Source organism: Mauremys mutica, chromosome 8 (assembly GCF_020497125.1).
Source record: "Mauremys mutica isolate MM-2020 ecotype Southern chromosome 8, ASM2049712v1, whole genome shotgun sequence".
NCBI classification, from domain to species: domain Eukaryota; kingdom Metazoa; phylum Chordata; order Testudines; family Geoemydidae; genus Mauremys; species Mauremys mutica.
In genome coordinates, this window is record NC_059079.1 from 106,118,606 (window position 1) to 106,142,439 (window position 23,834).

General features: G+C 43.8%; 1 long non-coding RNA gene across 1 annotated transcript; it reads right to left on the reverse strand.

The window, feature by feature from the left end:
* Nucleotides 1-16,133: 16,133 nt before the first annotated feature.
* LOC123375563 lies at nucleotides 16,134-18,767 on the reverse strand. The gene is made up of 3 exons (XR_006581515.1): nucleotides 18,630-18,767; nucleotides 17,471-17,590; nucleotides 16,134-16,265 (listed from the first exon to the last, which is right to left on the reverse strand). It is a non-coding gene; the product is annotated as an uncharacterized LOC123375563 (long non-coding RNA).
* Between the last annotated feature and the right edge of the window lie 5,067 nt (nucleotides 18,768-23,834).

Sequence of the window (23,834 nt, forward strand, 5' to 3'; positions counted from 1 at the left end):
GCAGTGTTTGCTGCTAGCTGGGAGACTCCACTGGGAGTCAGGAGGAGAAGCTTGATTGGCCAAAGCCTGCTCCAGTCTTGAAAAATAGAGTTGTCAGCACAGGCGGTTAGCTCAGACAAAGGTGCTCTCCAGCTTTGGAAGACTTTGGCCTTGGCTATGCACATAAGTTATACTGGTTTACCTATACCGGTATAGCTAAAGTGGTACAGTTCCCTGCCCCCATGGTGGACGCAGCTATACCAGTATGAAAGTCCTTATACCAGTATACTTTATTTCTGTATGGACAGGGGAAAATGCTATACTAGTATAAGACACTTTCATGCCAGACTAAGGCCTGGTCTACACTGGGGGGGGAGTCGATGTAAGATACGCAACTTCAGCTATGGGAATAGCGTAGCTGAAGTCAACGTATCTTATTTCGACTTACCTCCCGTCCTCACGGCGCGGGATCGACGGCCGCGGCTCCCCCCATCGACTCCGCTACCGCCGCTCACTCTGGTAGAGTTCCGGAGTCGACGGGAGTGCGTTTGGGGATCAATATATCGTGTCTAGATGAGACGCGATATATCGATCCCCAATAAATCGATCGCTACCTGCCAATCCGGCGGATAGTCTGGACGTACCCTAACTGCATCCGCACTAGGAGTTGTACTGGGATAACTATTTGGGTTAAAAAAATAAATGACACCCTAACTGAAATAGCTATACTGATACAAACCTCTGTGTGTAGCGCAGGACTTAGTTAGCTTGGGAAGCTGGCTTAGGCAGAGACCTGTACCACTCTTGTAAGAATGTATTTAGCCTGGAAGCCTGGCAGAAGCTTGTATCAATCTGGAAAAATGTTTTGTTTACATGGGAAAAGGCTTGTTTTAACACGGTGGGGTTTTTTTAGTCTGATCTCCTGCACATTTTTTTATTGCAAAGTTGCTATGGGAATTTTTGCAAATGAAGTGATTTCATTTCATGTGGGACCTAACAATTTTAAAAAGTATATTTTTGTTCCTGTATTTTTAATTCTCTTGGGTCTTTTCCTACTTTGATTGACAGGGTGTACCAGGCCTTCTCTGCCCCTACTGGAGTGTTGCTACCCTGACACACCCACCCAGAGGAAAAGTATCACCTGGGAAAGTGAGGCAGCAAGTTTAGAGAAGCTACTCAGGCTATGGTACTGGTGGAATCAACAAGACTTGGTCCTCTGGCAGCTAGAAGGGCCAGGATGTAGCAGCAAATCAGGACCCACCAGGCAATATAAGAAAGTGTGCCTGCTTCTTCTCAGGGGGGAATGCTGGATGAGGCTGGGAAAATAACTTTGCTCCCTGGTCCTAACCCAGAAAGCCCAGTCAAGGCTTAACAAGCATGGGACTGCTGACTCCTGGCAGCTTTGACTGTTTGAACCAGGCTTATATCAGTCCATTTGGGAACAGGTGTAAGCTACAATGAAATAGGACTATCCACAGAGGGGTTTGCACCAGTTTGAATACATCCGTTTCAAAACTGATTTAGATTAAACCCGTGCAGTTTCCTCATATAGGCAAGGCCTTAAAAAAAGTGTTCGGTGAGCGCTTAGAGCTAAAGATGGGAAAGTACCATGGTCGCACAACTGCTAGTGACTATTCAGAATGACTTCTTGGTTTCTACCTAGGATGTGATGAGTTAAAAAAAGGAATAAAACTGAAACTGGAAACTACAGAAAAGCTCAACTTTCCTAAGCTTCACTGGCTCTTCACTAGATACTTCCCATCCAATTACAGAGGTTTAACGGAGCAGGGACTTTGGACCCATGTGCTCTAGCACAGTGGTTCTCAAACTTGGGCCGCCGCTTGTGCAGGGAAAGCCCCTGGCGGGCCGGGTCGGTTTGTTTACCTGCTGCGTCCGCAGGTTTGGCCGATCGCGGCTTCCACTGGCTGCGGTTCGCCACTCCAGGCCAATGGGGGCTGCAGGAAATGGCGCGGGCCAAGGGATGTGCTGGCCTCACTTCCCGCAGCCCCTATTGGCCTGGAGCAACAAACCGTGGCCAGTGGAAGCCGTGATCGGCCGAACCAGCAGACGCGGCAGGTAAACAAACTGGCCCGGCCCGCCAGGGGCTTTCCCTGAACAAGCAGCGGCCCAAGTTTGAGAACCACTGCTCTAGAAATATGTATATTGACTAACTGGGGTCTGATCCTCTTCTTGTTTTTACACCATGTATTGTGCATTGACTTTAATGGAGTTACACCTGTTTTACACCAGTATAAAGGAGGAGAATCAGGCCCCACGTAGGCACAGCCTGTGAAATAATAATTCTTATGGCACATTCTTATTCATAAATCATACTTAATCCCATCTTGATCACCCAGCAGAATTTTTGGTGTGCTGTCTCTACATACACTGAACGTTTACTGTACATCCCGTGGGACGGTGCAGAGCTCCAAGGCTATTTGACAGATTTTACTACAAGTGTTGATCTGTAATGCTGGAAAACATGCACATGACAGTACTGAGGAACTGATCCCCCAGACATGAATCTTCTATTGGATTCTGACTATTACAGCCAAGATGACGCACAGTCATGCCTGGGATTTCTGAAATGAATGGAACATGTTTAATACGAGCTTTGCTAGTAGGAGCAGGCCAGAGAATGAGCAGCGGAGACTCAGAGTCGCCATTCTTCCCCTGCCCCCCACTTGTACTGGGGAGTCAGTAAGGCCCAGACATCACCCCATTCTGTGGAACAGCTTACTCCCCACTGCATGCTTAGTCACTTGCTTTGACCAAGGAGAGTGTGTGTGTAAGGGAGGAGCCAGGGGCTCTTTCCATTCCCATTCTTCAGTGGCCTCTCCCTGCACACTTGCAGCTCCAGCTCACCCCCTTGCAGATGGAGAGACAATCTGAACAGGGGCAATGGTGGGGGGAGGAGAGGGGAAGGAGGGTGCATCCTCTCCCTTCTTCCCCTGCACAGCCGAGGAAAAGCTGTGATAATCTAGCTCTTAGCAAAACTTGGTAGTCTGGCTGGTGACAAAAGGGAGCAAAATTTAACCAAATGTGGCCAAAATGGCAATTTCAGTTTCCCCAAACTCTGGTCAGCATTTTAGGATTCAATCACTGAATGAGTGCAGCATTAGCCGTGTCGCCAGCTCTCCTCAAGCTTCCCCTTTAACCTAGGCTTTTTCCTCCTTGTTGGATGTGCATCCTTGCTGCAATGTGCTTCATTTTAGCATCCTTTCATGCAGCTTCTTTGTCTAGATCAGCCCTCTGGCAAAGCATGTAGCTGGGATCTTTTCTAAAGCAATCGTTGGGAAAGAATAAGTATTTAATTACATGTCCCCTCCCATCTCTTCTCTTTGGCTTCTCTAAATTCTGGAATTAATTCATCCCCAAAGCATAATGACTTTTTTTTAAATCAAACCTAAAAAATAAAATAATGGGTGAAGCTATTGCCATCAGTGATTCATTCTTCTATCCCTCGTGTCTTTTTTTTCTTCGGTTCACTTGTTTCTGGAGTTTCAGGAGATGGGGGGGGGGAAATTATTCGAACCTGAAATGTTGATGTGATTTTGTCCTGCATACCTTGTCACTTGTTTACAAAAGTCACAGGTTCTGGTACCTGGGTGTGACCTGGTGTGAGGTTGGGTCCCCTTCCAGCATGGTGAGAAAGACAGCAGGATTTTGGAATCAGATACTAAAAGAACGCCCATTGTGCAAGCTGATAATAAACCTGTGCTTGGTTCTAGACTGGCAAGCCCTTTGCCCCATGTGCTCTTCCTCTGGTTTGAAAGCAGGTGGACATCTTGCCACTGGGTTGTTTCCTTTTTTGATTTGGTTTGGTTTTCTTGCTCAAGTTGCCAATAGCACACAAAGGTCAAATGCCCCACGTTCTCTTTGCCAGGTTCTTTATTGGCAAGCCTGGGTTCTCAGGAAATAAACAAAAGCATTCACCTCTGTGCCAGGTTTCTATGACTCCCAAGTCAATTTCTAACTGCAGCTGCATCTCCAGAGCAACTCACCCAATAGAAAACCTGGTTTCTCATCTTGTACTGTTTTTCCCCACCCCCTTGCCTCTCCCACCTCTTCTCTAATTTTCCCTTCTTTGTTTCTCTGATTAAGAACACAGTAGAAAATGGAGCCATCTCAGTCCTTTGTTAAAATCACACTCCCAGCTACACTCTCACTAAAATGATCCATGAAACATCATAAAACGAGGTGCTATAGCTCCGTCCAGAACTCTTGTGTAATGGTACCGTGCATTGTTAAACAGCCATTATTCCCCAACTGCCTTTCGGTGGTGGGCGAAAGAATCTCTCTGTTTATTGTAGTTTGTAAACCATCTTGCAGAGATCTTTTTAATAGCTGGATGAAATGCACTGCATGAATATCTGTCAATAATAAGAATTAGACAGGGGATTAAAGCAAAACTCTAGGTCTCCGAGTCCTTGCTAACTTTGGGGAAGTTTGGACCTGGATCTAAACTTTGTTATTCATCCCTGGTTGGGGATTTAGGGCCAGATTTAGCTGCTTTGCCCTGCTCCATCCAGCAATTCCAAGTAGAGCAGGAGTTTCACTAAGAGAGCATGACTGAGCCCTATATCCACCACAGTCAGGGACATAACTTGGGTATTTAGTCTAGATATCTATTCATTAGCGAGGTCTGTTACTGGCAGAGTGGATGATTTTCAGAAGTATTTCCCTTAAAGTGGTACTGCACAGGGGAAAACATCACAGCAGTAGCCAGTACGGATTGATATATATATATATGAAAGTCATACCTCTAAAATGGAGGCATGACTTTAGTGTATAGATCAAAGACGTCCTTAAATTCTCTTAAAAGCAATCATCCTGGTGTTTGATGTAATTAATTGTGAGAAAGGTGCAAGGAAAGGAAATGGCTAGTGCATACGTGTACCTTTGCCCCCTACTGTACGCAAGCAGAACTGCTCAGCTGTGTGTCATAGAACCCAATACTGGAGATTCTCCATTAGCCAAAGCAGCCTATGGTTTCAGAGGTTTTTCTCCTGTCACCAATGGCTATGGTGTACAATATGGCAATATCTCTGAAGTCATAGATGACCACTGACCTGTTACAGCAGGCAGATGGTTATTGTGATCAGTTCCTGTCTCCAATACTCACATGTGGGGCTGAAAACATTGCCTTCACCACCCTGTCTGACCCCCTTTCCTGTGACGAACATGCCTTCTACAAAAGCAAGACAGATTGGCAGGTGCAACTGCCTGAGGACTGTGCAGTACTTCCATCTGGTCTCCCTTTTCCCTGCAGCAGGAGAGGGAGTGCTCAGCCAGACTTGGAGAGGGCTCCTGAAGGATCAGCAGCATGACTGGGCTGCTGCGAAATATACCACCACATGGAGACAAAAGAGGGATCGGACAAAGACTAGCAAAAGGAGCAAATCTGTTAAAAGAATAGCTGCTTGGTTTACCAAACACAATAGAAAGAGAAATGGAACAAAGCCCTTTTCAATGAATCTCTGATGATAAAATAAAATAAAACCTAAGAGCAGCAAAGCAGTGATCCGTTAAAGAAAAAGGGCTGTTAAATGAACGCATTTCGTGTGCATGGATCCAAAACACATTTCTTAGCAGCAAGGAGCTCTTTCTTCAGGGTTATCTACTGCAGGAATGGACACAAATGCAGTGAAATCCTGCATTTGAAAGGTTTTTTTCAGTATAACATAAAGTTTTGCATTGTGAATGGATAAAAATAAGACTGTAAACCCTAAAAGGATTCATTTACATTCCTTTTTAACCATGTGTAATCCAGGGAAACTATACATCATCCTTGCTGTTTTGTTTTGGGTTCTTTTTCCTTTCAAAGTGACTTTAGTGTTGGGTAAGGAGTGACACTGAGAGCCCTGGAAAATGAAACTCTATTCCTGCACAGAACAAGCACACAGTATGGGAAGGTAGCTATTCTATTCTACGTAGGTTCTTATTCCCTGTGCATCACCATAGTATTGCCATCAGTAGCAATGCAAGTTTCCTCTTGCTGACCAGCCGTAAAGCTTCAACCCTCAATTTTTGTCTTTTTCTCTGTCTGCAAATTCTTCCTGGGCAGCTGGTAAAAGTCTCCCATTTTATTCTTGTGGGTCATGACCAGTTCATTACAAAATTATTGTTAGATCCCAATCCTGAAGTGACTTCAACAGAGCTCCATGTAAGTTCAAAGGTACACCCAGAGAGGTCCAGTCCTAGGATTTGAGCTTCAGTTACATAAGTCACATGGATATGTTTCTCTTCCCTGATTGGATAAACTTTGTAACTAACCAACAGCATGTGTAGTCACATTGCTTAATGCGCTGCTGGAAGACATTCAGATACCACAGTGATAAGTGAGGTATAAGACCCTATATAGAATAGTTTGTGAATGGCAAATTTTAAAAAAATGAACAAATAATTCTAAAGTCATTTTCAACAAAGGTCTGAGCATTTCAGCTTCAAGTCTACTTTTCACAAGTATCTTGCTAATAAATTCTGAGTGCACACAGAAAATGAGCACAAAAGGGCCAGGAACATGGCTGCCCCATCAGTATTGGCTTTGAAATTCAAAATGATACATTCATAGGCTGTATTCCCCACTACTCATTCAGTTCTCGTGGGTCTCATGATTCATGCCATTAGGAATTGGACTGAACAGTTCATTTCACAGAGGTCACCTACTAGCAGTGAAACCTTTGAGTCACTACTATGTTGGCCAAGGCTTCCGGGTCTGATACAAAGCCATCTGAAGTCATTAGTAAGCTTTCCATTGACTTCAGTAGGTTATGGACCATGGACTTGGGAAGTCAAGAGGAAGAGTGGAAGGATGATCCAATGGTTAGGGCACTCACCTAGCACTTGGGAGATCTGGGTTTAGTTCCCTGCTTAGCCACAGATTTTCTGTGTCACCTTGATCAAGTAAATTAGCCTGCCTGTGCCTCAGTTTTCCCCCTGTACAATAGGGATTGTCGCACTGCCCTGCATCACCAAGGTGTTGTGAGGATAATTACATTAAAGATTGTGAAATGCTAGGAAATAAATACCATATATTGATCCTTTGAATGACTCAGGCCTGGTATTTTAAACAATGCAAGATCCAATTTGAAGGAACTGTTCTCACGGCACATGACAGTTTTGCCAAGGTTTAGGTAGTGACACCACATTAAAAATCAACACTTCTGTACACACACTTACAATAAATTAAATCTGATTTATCTTAAAGCAATAATTTATTATTGAAAACAGTTTGGGATTAGCAACTGTGTGATAATCTGCATAAATTACTTTGCTGTCACTCCTCATTTAATATGCATTTTAGTCAGGTTGGTATTTAACCCACTGTAGCTGCCTTATGAAATCTAAATGAAATTGCAAGATGCTTTATTTTTTAAAAGGCTGTGAAGTTTGCCTATTGCATGGGGTGTTGGTAATCTGCAAGATCTAATTTAGAGGCTGTTTCATAATAAACCATGCAGACACTGTGCCTTTAAAAATAAGCAAAATTCACTTGCTATTTTCATACAATTCCAGTTTCCTCCTCTTCCAGTACATGAGGAGGAGGATGGGGAAGGAACTTCCTAGGGAGTTAAACTGAAGACCAAATTCTGATGCCCTTACTCACGTTATATAGCACCTTACTCCACGTGTATTCCCACTGACCTCCATAGGGCTAATCATGGTGTGAGGTACTATTCATTGTAAGGGGATCAGATTTAGCTAGGGTTTCTTTTTATTAAAACAGTGCATCTGTGCACTCACAGAGCTTGATTCTGATATGCTTTCGCATGTTGAGTAGTGCCTTACTTTTTGAGTAGTCCCACTGAAATCAATACTACTACTTGAGGAGTAACGTACACCAATAGCAACTGTAACCCAGGGGTATATCTAATCTGCAATTTTGTCACCTGTGACTGGCCCGCGCCAGCTGACTCAGGCTGCCCGGGCTTGGGGTAAGGGTGTAGAGCCTGGGATCCAGTCCAAGCCTGAACATTTACACCACAACTAAACAGTCCCTTAGCCCGAGCCCTGTGAACCCGAGTCAGCTGCATGGGCCGGCCGCAGGTTTTTAATTGCAGGGTAGACATAGAATCACAGAGCTATAGTATCCTCCGTGTCCCCCTCTGTGACTGATCCATAGAGGATGACAGTCTGCTACAGCTCTCAGCTATAGAACCAGGACCCTTAGCTCCAGTTATAGAGACTTGTGCCCTGGAAGAACCTGCTTGTGTCGTACAAAAGTGGCAGAATATGGCCCAAAGTAGTCAACCTTGAGGAAAGCTGGGATGTGCCATACCTCTCCAACCCCAAAGATAACCTGAAATGAACAGGGAACAATAGAAATGTGCTTTATTTGTGCAAACGCATGGTGTGCAACAGCAATTCCTACACAACCTCCTGCTGGAGTATGCTAGTCCTCTACAATGACACTGATGAAAGTGTGATAATTGGAAGATAACCATTAGATTTCAAAGCAAACATCTGGCTTGGAAGTGTCTCTTTTCTCTTTATTCCCTCCCCCTGCCGCACACCACTATTTTTTCGTCTGTAGTTTTAAAAAACAGGGTTTAATGCAGCTCTTCCCTGCTGACAGAATAACTGCCTTTCGTTCTTAAAACACAAATAATTACTTATGTAACAGCAGGTGCCTTATATATAAGAAAGGTTATACATATTTTTAGCTAATATTTTGCCTCAGCCTCTTTATTCTTTCTTAGCTCAAAGCATGGAGCAAGTGGCCACATTAAAAGGACATCATGAATTACTTTTGCAATAACGCTTCAGTGTGTTGTGTTTACCTTCTGAAGCTAGGAAGCTAGGAATCCAAGGAGCTAGGAAGTGATTTTTTTTCTCCCTCGCTTCATCGTTTGGCATACTTGTCATTTCCCTTTCTCTTGCCTCTGAGAGATACGAATTAACATCCCCCTTTTTTCGTTCACTCCTTTGGTTTTACAATAGCATCTTCAGTGTTATCAGACTCAGCAGGAATGTTCACGGTCCTGAAACGTTGTCTGAGCTGTTAATTACTGCTGCAAAGCCACCAGGGGGAGCTGCTATGATATTATTGGGGTGGTGCACAAAAATTCTGACTGCTGATTTCCATTTAGATATAGACAATGTTCTCTCAATGCTTTACAATCCCACCGGGTGATGCTTAAATTCCGAGCCTGTAGGCTTTGGGCTAGATCGTCTCTCTGCTTCTGAGAGCGAACATGGGCGGTGGGCATGGAATGGGAAACGCTGATTCCATAGCCTTGTCCATGCCACAGGGTGACTGGCTCCTGCAAGGAAGAGAGCAGGGTCCAATGTATCCAGACGGATTAGCTGTTGCCCACTTGGGCCTAAAACAAGGCATCTGGCCTGGGAAAAGGGGAGACTGCTGCAGGTGGCTGGCAGGTACCTGCAGAGATTGCAGGGAGTGGGGAGTCTTCTCAGGGCCTTGAGTTAGGCAAGGCATCCGCTGGGAAGGCCAGTGGAGAAGGCCAAATTCCTGGCAAGAAGTGCTCAGAGAGCAGGCAGACAGGCCATCTTCCCTGAGGCGTAGGCCCATCTGAAACTGGGATGAAGACTTTGAAAGGTTTGAGTTTTCTTTTGGAAGATGTTGTGCTGGATGTAATATATCGGACCCCACAAGGAGAAATGGTTTGAATGTCTGGCCTGTGGCGACTTTTTAAGGGAGATTTTGTGAAGGAGAAACTGAAGCAGGCTTCAGCAGAGCTAAACTTGGCCAGCAGGGGGCTGAGACACTAGAAGGATGCGGGTGGACCTGACCAGGATAGGCTGGCCACTTAACACGACAACATCTCCTTCATCCTTCATGGGTTACCCAATTCTAACAATTGCTGAAGTCTAAGCAGCAAGACAAGCCCCAGCAGAGAGTGTAAATAATGGCAAAAATATAGATGGGATTTATGCTGCTTAATTTGAATATATAGGTATTAATCCAGCTCCCACTCAAGTCAATGGGAAGGTTACTGTTGACTTCATTTGGGTCTGAATTGGGCACATAGTGCCTAAGTACCAGTGATGGATGTAGGAAAAGAAGAAGTAAGTAGGAACACCATAGTGACTTAGGCATTGTCTATACTAGAGAAGAAACAAGTGCACTCTTGGGAGAAACCTATAGCATGTCTATTTCATGTATAGCCAAATCACAGAGGGGAACGGTGAAGGCATGATAAGTTGGGCTGAAGGTAGATGTTTCAGGCTGAGATTCATACCCAGTGCAAGTTTCACCTGGAGACTAATGAGTAACATGTCAACATAAGTGATCATTAACTAATTGTAAACTATACCTAATGTGTTCATTAGGCTCCATGCTTATTGCAGCTGAGTGCCAGATACAGGATGATGGGGTGTTTTCTTGGGCAAAGATGGAATCTCAATGAACCTTTCTTGGTTGTCTCAGTTTGTTTAATAGGAGTTGATTATCTCAGGCTAAATTACAGTGCAACACCCATGGAACTACACAAGCAACCTATATAAATGCCAAAAATCAATCTTTATAATTCTTAATGCCATTGTTCTAGGCACCACATCACTACCCTAGTGTGATTATAACTGTAAGAGTGGAGGGTTATAGATGGGAACACAAAGCACTTCCCAAACTCCAAATCTACCATGTGAGTGGGTTTGAAAGCATTGCCACGATGACACTTTGGCGTGCTCATTGGAAGTTGGCGCCATTCTAAAGCAATCCTCCGGCTCCAGAAGAGGCCACTTGCCTTTGATGGTTGCATATAATGGCAAGACCCTGGAATAAAATGTGTCTCACTTGAAGGAGAAAGACTAAGGGGGTAATGGACAAGTGGGTTAAACCCTACGCTGTGATCTAGATTCTATTCTCAATTCTCTTCGTAACTTCATACACTTCAAAATCCCTTTTTTCAATCATTAGCAGCAATGTAGAACTCATGAGAAACAATAATTGTTGATTTCAGAGGTGTTGCTCTGAATTTATAACAGTGGAACTGAGAACAGTCTGGAGCCCTTTTGAAACACACAAAACCAAAGAAATTAAGGGAACAATGTGTCAAGGCCTCTTCCAGTCATTTATTTTCTGACTATTATTGAGAGCAGCCCTTTGTGAGCTTACAACTGAAATCAGTTTTCTTGCAAAACGGTAATTTCCCTGTGCATACCAAACAATAGATTTTGGTTGGGGTTCTCACACATATTTCTTTGCTGCAGCTGATGCAGTGGCATATTAATATATATGGTCTGGATAGGTTATGGCTGAAGTTGCATAAATATACTTCTATTATTTATAATACTTGAAGTTGTTAAATCAAGATCAGATGTCTCTTTCCAAAAGATATGGCTCTATCTCAAGCACAACTTATGGTCTTGATGCTGGAATCCCTGGGAGAAATTCCATGGTGCGTGTTATGAAGGAGATCAGGTTAGATGGTCATAATGATCCCTTCTGGGCTAAAAAATGTCTGAATCAACATTATAGAAGCGTTCAGCTGTCTGACTGAGATCAGGGCCCCATTGTGCTAGGAACTGTACATACACGTAGTAAGAGATTGTCTCTGTCCCCTAGAGTGTCTCGTCTAATAGACAAGACTAACAAAGGGTAAGAGGGGAAACAGAAGCACCAACAAGCAAAGTGATTCGCCCCAGGTCATGCAGCAGATCAGAGACAGAATTGGAAATAGACCTCAGCTCTCCTCATTCCCAGTCTAGTTCACCAGCCACTAAAATGTGCTTCCTTCCCACTCATAAGGTTTCAATTTGTGTTAACCACAGGCCTAGTCAATATCAGATATTACAACCTTCCTCCTTTATTCCTTCCAGACTGTATAATAAAATAGGTTCCATTCAAAATGCTCTCTCTTCTAGGAACTGCGGACAGAGGGCAATGTATGGTCAGCAGCTGGGAGTAGATGGGGAAGTGGTGGACTGAAAGAACCCTTGCCAGCGTGCCAGGGACCCAGGGGCAGGTAGGTGGGGGCTGCTGCTCCATGCTGATGACCCTAGACTCCTGTGGATCTCCTGGAATCCAAGCAAATCCCTGGTGACCAGCCCCCTGACCATAATGGAATGAGCAGGAGGAGATTGCTAGCTCTTTGGGGCAAGGGCTGTCTTTGTGTTCTGTGTTTGCACAGCACCCAGCTCCAGAGACCATGCGTAACAGTGTGGGGAGGAGCGACACAATTTAAAGCTTCTGGTGGTATGCAGCAGGGCTCAGGGCAGGGCATATAAACCCTGCCAGAAACCTGGAAGGGCACATGACCCCCCATATCCCTACACACACACACATCACCTCTGCCCCCGCCCCTCAGAACAAGGAGGTGACCCTGGCCTGCGTGTCTGCTCTCTTGGGAGCATTGTCACTCAGTTAGAAACATGGAAACACCAGTGGAAAATTGTAAACCCACAGGAATATTAGGACTCATGTAGAAACATTTAACACCATTGGAAACAGAAGTCATAATGCAGTCATTTAAAATAAAACACACAAGATGTCACAGGCGCCCTGGGAAACAACGCATATCCCTGCTGCATTGCTGCTTTGGGGTCTCCAAATAGCTACAATAATCAATAATAGCTAATAATAATCAATAATCAATAATAATAGCTACAGCTGTGTAAGTTGCTGGACCCAGAGCACAGCATACAGGAGTCTAGATAGACTCAGGCTTGTTCCAGATACATGTGAATCTACATGAATTTTAACACTGCTTTCATCTTTAACAAAAAGAAGGAAAAGGAGGAGAGACTGCTTTACAGAGATAGTCTATCTCTGAATACAGCAGAGCCATCCACCCTCCTTTTTCTCTAGAAACGTCAGCCAAGATCCTTGGGTGTTTTTTGTAGTGCTGTGCTACAGAGCTGCCAGAAAGCTAGTGGATCCAACCACCTGGAGTTTCTCCTACCACGAATTCTCATCCAGCAAAGAGCCAAGATATCCATCTCTACATTGTCACTACCCCAAACCTGGAACAGCTAGTGTGACTAGGGTGTGACCATGCTCTGGCAAACCCCCTCTGCCACAGCCTGCCAAAATAGCTTAGAGCAGCCAAAGCCAGCTCTATATTATGCTACAGAGTGGTGTGGCTTAGAACCAAGGATCAGAACACTGTAACTCACCTCTGTGCATCAACTCTGCTTTCTTCTAGTCCAGCCTGAATGCTGTACATATTGGGCTCAGTTGAGGGTATGGGTCATGGAATTAAGTTAGAAAAACAGACACGACTGTACAATGTAAAAAGGCAAACAGCCAAGTGAGGATCCTCTGTGCTAGCAATCTGTCTCAAGGAGGAGAACATCAGTCTCACATGTGCTTGTTCTTCTGGGCTTTCTGGATGATGATTTTTTGTTCTCCTAGGAAAACAAAGGAAGTGGCTGGTTGAAAGTAGCAGAAAATGAAGGGCTGTTTTAAGTGTGTTTGCCCTGAAGACTTTCCGAACCCTTGAGCCATGGCAGCTAAATTCAGATCTAAAACAACATTAGCACCAATGCTAAGATTGGTTGGACACTCACTCCACATGCACCTGTGAATATACCTAGACTGGTAGGATTAGAACTAGATTTGGAAGGATTAGATTTTTATTGGTAAATGCTGGTAATCATTGATTTTAACCATGCACACACAAACTGATTACAAAACACTTCCATCACTAATAAAAAAAATGTACAGAGGCAAAGTAAGGCAAACACTACTTGAGAACTTATTAGTATGATTTAAGGTAGGGCTGTTGATTAATCACAGTTATCTTACGTGATTAACTAAAAAAATTAATCATGATTTAAAAAATGAATCATGATTAATCACAGTTTTAATCGCACTGTTAAACAACAGAATACCAGTTGAAATGTATTAAATATTTTGGATATTTTTCTAAATTTTCAGATATATTGATTTCAATTACAACACAGAATACAGTGTACAGTATCCACCTTATATCATTTTTATTACAAAATATTTGCACTGTAAAAATGATAAATAAAAGAAATAGACATTTTCAATTCACCTCATACAAGTACCGTAGTGCAATCTCTTTATCGTGAAAGCACAATTTACAAATGTAGGGTTTTTTTACATAACTGAACACAAAAACAAAACACTGTAAAACTTTAGAGCCTACAAGTCCACTCAGTCCTACTTCTTGTTTGGCCAATCGCTAAGAGAAACAAGTTTGTTTGCATTTATGGGAGATAAAGCCACCCACTTCTTATTTACAGCGTCACCTGAAAGTGAGAACAGATGTTCACATGGCACTTTTGTAGCCAGCATTGCAAGGTATTTACATGCCAGATATGCTAAACACTCATATGCCCCTTTATGCTTTGGCCACCATTCCAGAGGACATGCTTCAATGCTGATGACGCCTGTTAAAAAAATAATGCGTTAATTACATTTGTGACTGAACTCCTTCGGGGAGAAATGTATGTCTCCAGCTGTGTGTGTTTTACCTTCCAAAATCTGATCTGGACGGGGTGTGGAGCATGCTTTCAGAAGTCTTAAAAGAATAACACTCCGATGCAGAAACTACAGAACCCGAACCACCAAAAAAGAAAATCAACCTTCTGCTGGTGACATCTGACTCAAATGATGAAAATGAACATGCCTGGGTCTGCAATGCTTTGGATCGTTATTGAGCAGAACCCATCATCAGCGTAGACGCATGTCCTCTGGAATGGTGATTGAAGCATGAAGAGACATATGAATCTTTAGCGCATCTGTCATGTAAATATCTTGCAACGCTGGACACGACAGTGTCATGCGAATGCCTGTTCTAACTTTCAGGTGACACTGTAAACAAGAACTGTTATCATGTCCCCTTTCAATCTTCTCTTTTCCAGACTAAACAAACCCAATTTTTTCAAACCTCCTTCATAGGTCATGTTTTCTAGACCTTTAATCATTTTTGTTGCTCTTCTCTGGACTTTCTCCAATTTGTCCCTCTTTCCTGAAATGTGGCGCCCAGAACTGGACACAATACTCCAGCTGAGGTCTAATCAGAGCAGAGTAGAGCGGAAGAATTACTTCTCGTGTCTTGCTTACAACAATCCTGCTAATACATCCCAGCATGATGTTTGTTTGTTTTTTGCAACAGTGTTACACTGTTGTCTCAATTTAGCTTGTGGTCCACAATGACTTCCAGATCCCTTTCCGCAGTACTCCTTCCTAGGCAGTCATTTCCCATTTTGTATGTGTGCAACTGATCGTTCCTTCCTAAGTGGAGTACTTGGCTTTTGTCCATATTGAATTTCATCCTATTTACTTCAGACCATTTCTCTGGCTTGTGCAGATCATTTTGAATTATAATTATAATCCTATCCTCCAAAGCATTTGCTATCCTCCAAAGCATTTCCCAGCTTGGTATCATCTGCAAACTTTATAAGTGTACTCTCTATGCCATTATCTAAATCACTGATGAAGATATTGAACAGAACTGATCCATGTGGGACCCCACTTGTTTTGCCTTCCAACATGACTGTGAACCACTGATAACTACTCTCTGAAAACAGTTTTCCAACCAGTTATGCACCCATCTTATAGTAACTCCATCTAAGGCTGTGGCTACACTTAGCACTTCAAAGTGCTGCCGCGGTAGCGCTGCCGCGGCAGCGCTTTGAAGCGCTAAGTGTAGTCAAAGCGCCAGCGCTGGGAGAGAGCTCTCCCAGCGCTGTCCGTACTCCACCTCCCTGTGGGGAATAACGTGCAGCGCTGGGACCACACTAGCGCTTTGCAGCGCCGCAATTTGCAGCACTGGAGAGGGTGTGTTTTCACACCCTGCTGCAGCGCTGCAAATTTGTAAGTGTAGCCAAGCCCTAAGTTGCATTTCCCTACTTTGTTTATGAGAAGGTCATGTGAGACAGTATCAAAAGCTTTATTAAAGTCAAGATATACCATGTCTACCGCTTCCCCCGCCCCATCCCCACAAGGCTTGTTAACCTGTCAAAGAAAGCTATCAGGTTGGTTTGACAAGATTTGTTCTTGACAAATCCATGCTGACTGTTACTTATCACCTTATTTTCTAAATGTTTGCAAATTGATTGCTTAATTATTTGCTCCATTATCTTTCTGGGTACAGAAGTTAAGTTGACTAGTCTGTAATTCCCCGGGTTGTCCTTATTTCCCTTTTTATAGATTGGCACTATATTTGCCAAGAAGAACAAGAGGCACTCAAAAGTACGGAGTAGCAGCCATAGCAATGGGCTTTTTTATTTTTAAATCAGTTCTCTCGATGTTTGATAGCAGCAACAGCACCCATCTTGCTGCAGGGTTCACAAATGGAAACACCATCCTTTGGCAAGGTCTCTCTCTTGTGCATTGCTTCTTTTCCAACCTAGAAATGTAACAGATACCAGTTCTTGAAGAGATGGATTAGTAGGTAGATGGAAACCCATATAGCAAGCAATCTGCCTGTGTTATGGTGAGAACCCACTTGTGTCACCAAGAAACTCAAACCCTTTATTTGTATTACAGTAGCAACCAGAGGCCCCAGCTTGCTAGGCATTATGCAAACACAGTAAGAGAGTCCCTGTTCTGATGCAATCCAGCTAGACAAAAAAGGGGGGCAGGGGAAACAGAGGTAAAACAGCTTGCTCCAGGTCACACAGGAGGACTATGACAGAGCCAGGAATAAAACCCAGGTCTCCTGAGTCCCAGCCAGTGCATGGCCATTAGACCACATGGCTGTACCTACTCTTATCATGCATTTTTAAACTTGCTTATTCGTTTTCCCCTCTACTATTCCCAAAACTAGTTCTTTTCATTCCAGGCATAAAATATTGGAGTCCTGCCAATGTCTTTGGTCAGAAAAAATGCATTTACTTAGCATACTATGGGAGGGCTGTTTCAGAAATTACGTCTCTGTGGGAGTAAATACACACAGGCTTGATGTGTGACTCACATGGCCTCAAACAGCTTGATTGCGCCCTCATCCAGTTGAATGGCAAAACTCCCATTGACTGCACTGGGAAAGGGACCTAAATGTGTATTTTGATGTGTTCACTATAACATATGAAATTCTGCTCAGAGGCTCTATTTCTAACAAAACAGCTTTTGATTTTATAAACATAGGGATAGCCACCTTTTAAAAACAATCCGTAACGAGTTTCTTTGTTTTTCATACCACAAGCTTCAGCATCATTGTCTTTTCAGAAGTACCTTTTAAAAAATGTTTAAAAGTGAAACCAGGCCCCAGTTCAGCAAAGACAGGGGTAGGCAACCTATGGCACGCATGCCAAAGGCGGCACGCAAGCTGATTTTCAGTGGCACTCACACTGCCCAGGTCCTGGCCACTGGTCCGGGGGCCTCTGCATTTTAACTTAATTTAAAATGAATCTTCTTAAACATTTTAAAAACCTTATTTCCTTTACATACAACAGTAGTTTAGTTATATATTATAGACTCCTAGAAAGAGACCTTCTAAAAATGTTAAAATGTATTACTGGCACGTGAAACCTTAAATTAGAGTGAATAAATGAAGACTCGGCACAGCACTTCTGAAAGGTTGCCGAACCCTGAGCAAAGAGATTTAGCATGTACCTGCATCCTTAGAAGTGGCACGAGAATGATAGCACTAGAAGCGCGAGTGTGTATGCAAAGCCCTTCTCCCAGAGTTGCAAAGTGTCTCCCAACCATTGGTGAACATTTCCTCACGGCACCCTGAGGAGATAGGGAAGTAATAGCCCAGTTTTTTATAAAGAGGTCATTTGCTCAAGGTCATGTCAACAGCTGGTACCTAAGCTGCATGTAGGATTCAGATTTCTTGAGGCTCACTCAGTTCAATGCCTTTACCACAACACCATACTTCTTCCTGAGACCTGCAAAAGGCATTGCCAGCCTCAAGGTTCTCCCAAACTTCCCCACCACTATCCCTCAGCCTTATTCTGGAGGAAGCTCCTTTAGGGGTAAAAGAATTGTTCATTGTCCATTCATTGCCTGATCTATCCTTGGCTTCTTTACTGATAATACACAAAACTGTATAATAATGTTGATGAAAAACCCTACTAATATCTTCTTGATAAAACATTTAGAGGGAGCACTGTAATTCACCGTGTGCTCCCACTGATGTCAAAGGGCAAGTCTATAAGTCAGTAGGAACTAGATGGGTCCTTATGAAAGAGAATTTGGAAGCACTCTTCCATGCTTTCCTGACAGCTGTTCATGAAGCCCTGTGGTTTGATGGCCCCCTACTGGAATTTTCTCTGTATGGTCTGGGACATCAGAACAGCTGTTCCCACATTGATCTTTCAACTGGAAGAGCCATTCCCCCACATCAACAGCTGTGTATGGTGCACAGAACTGGGATGAAGGTACTTCCATTATATACTGATTCCTCATTTTTTGAGTGGAGCAGTGATCAAAGTACCCCAAATGCCAGAGCCTCCATTGTTGCTTTGTGTGTTTTGAAGCAAGCTGGGTTTGATGTAACCAAATATTATGCCTTTAAAAGAAACACACACACGGAGCATGCCCAGTAGATTCCCCCCCACACACACACATACACATACACACACACACTTAGTTCCTAGAGCATTCAGGTAAGGACATTTTCACCATGCATGATGGTTGTGAATTGCATCAATGGAAGAGGTCTATGCAAAATGACCAGTCAGTCAAAGCCCAGCTAAATGAAAAAGCCAAAGCTCTCAGTTCATATTCCCCAAGGTGTGGCTGTACACCTTTCTAACTGGAGCCTCACCTTTCAATGCCTGAATCATCCGCCCACAACCCCATTCACATGCCAAGTTAAAGAAGTTCTGATCCCTTTAACTATTTAAGCTTCTTGGGTCTGAGTCTTCATGCTGTTGCAGCCTCACTGGCAGTTAAAGGCATTCAGAAGGACCAACCCCAGCATCATCCCAGTTCTAATTAGCCTCATCACCATAGCAACCTTCCGTGGGGACAGGGGGAGGATTATATTAGCAACAGCATGGCAAACTAATTGAACTGTACAACTTATTTTGCAGCTGGGGAATGTAAAAGTGAATCCCTCATTTAATCATGCTTACAGCGTTACCATTCAAATCAGAAGGCTTTGTTTTGTGCCCAGGAAAATGACTGTCATTCCTCAAACACAATTGTTACTTGGGGGTGTATAAAAAACCCACCTCTTTGAGGTATTAAGATGAATGTTAAAATTAAAAAAGCCTCCAGGAAAAATCAGATATTCATTTAAAGAAAAAATAACAAGTGCTGGTGAACAATCCCCTCTGATCCCATCAGTGCTGGACTGAGAAGCTGCTTGCTTCACCTTCATCTTCATAGAATGAAGAGTTGTGATTTTGTTCGCCCAGGATTCCCTTTTCTGGCATATGGAGAGAAGGCTTACCTTAGGTTCTTCTACTAATGCTTTTTTTACAAGGCATTGAAATATGGACATGCTTGTGTCTGCCGGTTGTTGTGGTTACAAGGTTTAGATGTTGTTTAGATTATTTAGATGTTATTTTAGCAACCCCCACTTGTAGTGCTATGCCTGCATAGATATACATGTGGAGTCGTTGTGTGTGCCTAGGTGTGCTGCCTATATAAATACACTGTTTCGTTTGGGCCTCAGCTCCATAGCTGGGTCCATACTGGTTTAGGGGACTCCAAATTTGCATACAAATTTCTGCTTTAAAGGTTTTCATCCTAGGAGCTGAGGAAAAGGGTCATTATTGAGGATCCTAGGAAAGATGATCCTTTCCTTTAAGGGTATCATTTTTAAGCAGGGGTGTAGTGCTGTGCTTCCTCTAGCACAAGCGTAAACTGATGGGGACATCCAGGTATAGGGGGAAAGAATACTAATTTCCAGAAGGCCTGTTCTGTCCCCGCAACTGATAGAAAATACAACAACTGGTTGCAAAATGGGGCTTTCTACAGCAAATTTGGACTTTTCACCCAAAAATGTCAGACTGAAGATTTTCAGTGAAACACCAAAAAGTTTTCTATTTTCAGCCAAAATGTTCTCAGTTTTCACGAAACATATCTGTGTCCCATGGGGTAAAAAATTGACTTTTTATGAAAATTTGTAGTTCAACCCCAAGTTGAAATTTTCTGCCAAAGACATCTTTTGTTAAAAACCCAGTTTTCTGTCAAATTAAAGTTTTGACAGAAAATTGTCAATCTGTCCTAGACAATATTTGGAAGTGTTCTCGGGCACTTACATATGTTTCCACCTCAAGGTCTTTAAAATATAGCAAAAACCCATCAAGAAAAGAGGCCGATGTTAACTTAGTTTTGTAACTGTATAGCAATGGGGAAAGAGGAACCATGGTCCATTGCACAGGGCACTTGAGGAGCAATCAGGAACCTATTACCCGTTCTGCCAGTGTGACTTTGGACAGGTCACTATCTGTGCCACCTTTTGTCTGCCTTGTCTCTTTTGATTGTACGGTCTTCAGGGTATGGACTGTTGCTTATTAGTGTAGACACAACACCTAGCACCATCAGGCCCCAAACTCAACTGGTGCCTCTAGGCTCTACTGCAGTGCACGTCAATAATAATAACCTGATGGGAAATAAATGCAAAAGAAGGAAAAAATACAGTGCACTGTGGAAGCGGCTAGCAATCCAGAATAGCAGGGATAGTCACCTAAATAATGTTTAATGCCAGGCAAGTACCATGTCCTGTCATTGTCAACTAAAGTAGGAACAGTGAGACTGGAGGTGGACAAGAAAGAAGGTTGGTCCATTTGACAGATAGGCTCAGGTATGATTATTTTATCAACAGATGGCAGCAGTGAGATAGAGCAGATAGTGAGCGTTGTGAAGATGGCACTGATCAGCATTGGCATTACATGGGTACTTGGTATCCCTCTGTGATGGGGTTGGGACAGTGTATCCCATAAGGCTTTATGGGGGGTGCTTATAAATGTATATATGATATAACTGGAATACAGTTTTGCTACATATGCCATGTAACATATCTATGTAAAGGTTATTATCTACTAGTTGTATGCAGGCACCATTTGTGTGTTCAGAGTTATGAACATTGGCTGTATAATTGTTTGATTTCTAAGTAGCCTTAGTTAGAACATTTGGTCACTTCTTGGGAAAGGAATGTGCTCAATCAAGAAGCATTAACAGACAAAAGAGCTTGGAAGACTCCATTCCACATAAGAAGTCTACCTGAGGACATTCAAGGTATCACGTGGGTAATGACTGCTGCCTGCAGGTCCTGAGTCATGCATGGGCATGTGACTTGCCCATGTGATTCCAAATCTCCATTTTGTGACTGGATTCTACACAGGTGAGGAGGGGGTCTCCACCCACAAGAGAAAGTCTATTTAAACTCCTGGGAGACCCCTCCATTTTGTCTTCAGCTGGCTAAAGAAGGAGCCTCTCAACCTCCCCCAGGATACTTAAAGGAAACTGAAACAAAGAACAGTAACTACAGGGGAGTGATTGCTGGACCCAGGCTAAAAGGAGATTAGCCTGTAAAAGGGAACATTCTGGAACTGGTGAGAATCTTATCTGTATTCAGTTTGATTAGACATAGATTTGCGCATTTTATTTTATTTTCCTTGGTAACTTACTTTGTTCTGTCTGTTACTACTTGGAACCACTTAAATCCTACTTTCTGTATTTAATAAAATCACTTTTTACTTATTAGTTAACTCAGAGTCTGTATTAATACCTGGGGGAGCAAACAGCTGTGCATATCTCTCTATCAGTGTTATAGAGGGCGAACAATTTATGAGTTTACCCTGCATAAGTTTTATACAGGGTAAAACGGATTTATTTGGGTTTAGATCCCATTGGGAGTTGGGCATCTGGGTGCTAAAGACAAACACACTTCTGTGAGCTGTTTTCAGGTAAACCTGCAGCTTTGGGGCAGGTAATTCAGACTCTGGGTCTTTGCTGAAGTAGACAAGAGTGTCTGGCTCAGTAAGACAGGGTGCTGAAGTCCTAAGCTGGCAGGGAAAACAGGGATAGAAGTAGTCTTGGCACATCGGTTGGCAGCTCATAAGGGGGTTTCTGTGATCCAACCCATCACAGTGGTGTTCCCACATATACACACTCACCACTAGTGTTAATGAGGGCCAAGAAGGAGGCAAATTAACCCGACAGGCCACAACTGAGGGGAATCAGGCAGGCAAGTAATCTCCTGAGAAGGTGAGGGAGCCCAGCTGTGGAGGAATGAGCTGAGCCGGTCATATAAAGACAGGAAATTGGAAGCAGTGAGGGCCACTGGGAAAGGGCAGACGCTCCCAGGAGAAGGGGAGGAGTGTTTGGAGACCGCAGGGTCTCCAAACCTTGTAAGAAAAGGGGAACCAGTGGTAGGAACAGCCCAGGGAAAGAGCAGCGAGGCTGAGAAAGCCCAGACTGCTGAGCTGAGGGTCTCTGGGCTGGAACCCAGAGAAGAGGGTGGGCCTGGGTTCCCCTTCCAGCCACTTGGCGAGTGGCCCTGAGGTAGTGAGTGGGAAGACTGCCTAGGACTACAGAGGAACAATACCCAGGAAGGGGGAACTTTGACTGACCTCGTTGGCGGGCTGAGTCATAGAGAGGCTGCGACAGTTCCTGAAATGGCTGCAGGCCAGTTAGAGTGACAGTGTGTGAACCGCGGAAGAAGGCATCAACTGAACGAGCTAATCCCCAGACTGACCAGCAGGATGTGCCACAAGCTGTGAGTGATGCGTCCCATGACAGCCTCCGATATTAAATAATGTCTGTACAGACTCGAATAGACTTGGTTCTCCTCTCAGTCACACTTGCTTTACATTGGTGTAGCTTCACTGGCTTCAGTGGAGTTAGTCCTGATTCACATTGATGTAAGTAAGAGGAGAATTGGGCCCAGTAATCAGAGCAGGGGATTCGGCAGGGTAGATTATATGAAAGGCCAGAATCTGGTTATGTGAGGAAAAAAGTAAAAATCCTGAAACTGTAGTAGAGAAAAATGCCCAAAGTCATGGGTCATATGAAATGTAAGTATCCCCCACCGCGCCCTGAAAACAGCTTAACACATCTAATAACCTTTAACTAACCTTTAAAATAGTGGTGTCAGTGCTGGCCTCTTCAATCCTGGAGCAGCAGTGCAGTAATGTGGAGGCAAGAGCACTGCTTGCTGCCGGTCAACTCTTCTTCCCATCCAAAGCTAGAAGGAGCCCACCCAAGCACATCAGAAATCTGTGAGCCCTGTGACTAACCATTAGCCCTAATTCTGAGTTTCTGTTCTGGCTCAGTTGCTCAGGCAGCTCATGTTGGCTGCTCTCAAAGTTCCCGGTGTAACCGGTTTAGCTGTTAGAGCATCCTCACACCCACCCACCCATGTGAAAAAGGGCCAGAATGTTAACGATGGTTGAGATGGATTTTTTTAAGCATGGAGAGCATGGGAAAATCATGGTTTTGGTGAAGAACAAATGTACCCTTAAAAATAGATAGCATAACTGAGGCAAGATGAAGGAGAAATTGCTTTGGTTCCTCATCTTACTGGAGTCAGGGTGGAGATGGCTGGCTCCTGGAATGGGGAATTAGCGTTGATCTATGTGCTTATGGCTCGTTACTTCGCAGCGCCACCTCACACCCTGACAATCTGCCCTGAGCCAGGGTGGGCGCGTGGCTGCAGCAAAGAACAAATTATGACTCGGTCACCGCTCCTCCCCTGTTCTCCATCTTATTCTGGGAAGGGAGTAAGCAGCTTCATCCCTTTTTCACGAGGCAGCAAACTCCCCCCTGTGTACCCAACTAGCTACTCTGGCCAGCTGGGATGCCCCCAGCCATTCTCACCAGCCCCACCCCAGTGGCTGAGCCAAAAATTAAAAGTTCAGCCAATCAGAGCGGAATGCAAAGAAAAAAAAAGCCAGTGGCATAGCAGCCCCTGGAGGCTGGCGCCCAGGGTGACCACTGCCCAACTCACCCGTCCCTGCTGGCCAGTGAGCTGCCAGAAGAAAAGACAGGGCTCCAGCTAGTCCCAGCCCTTTTCCCA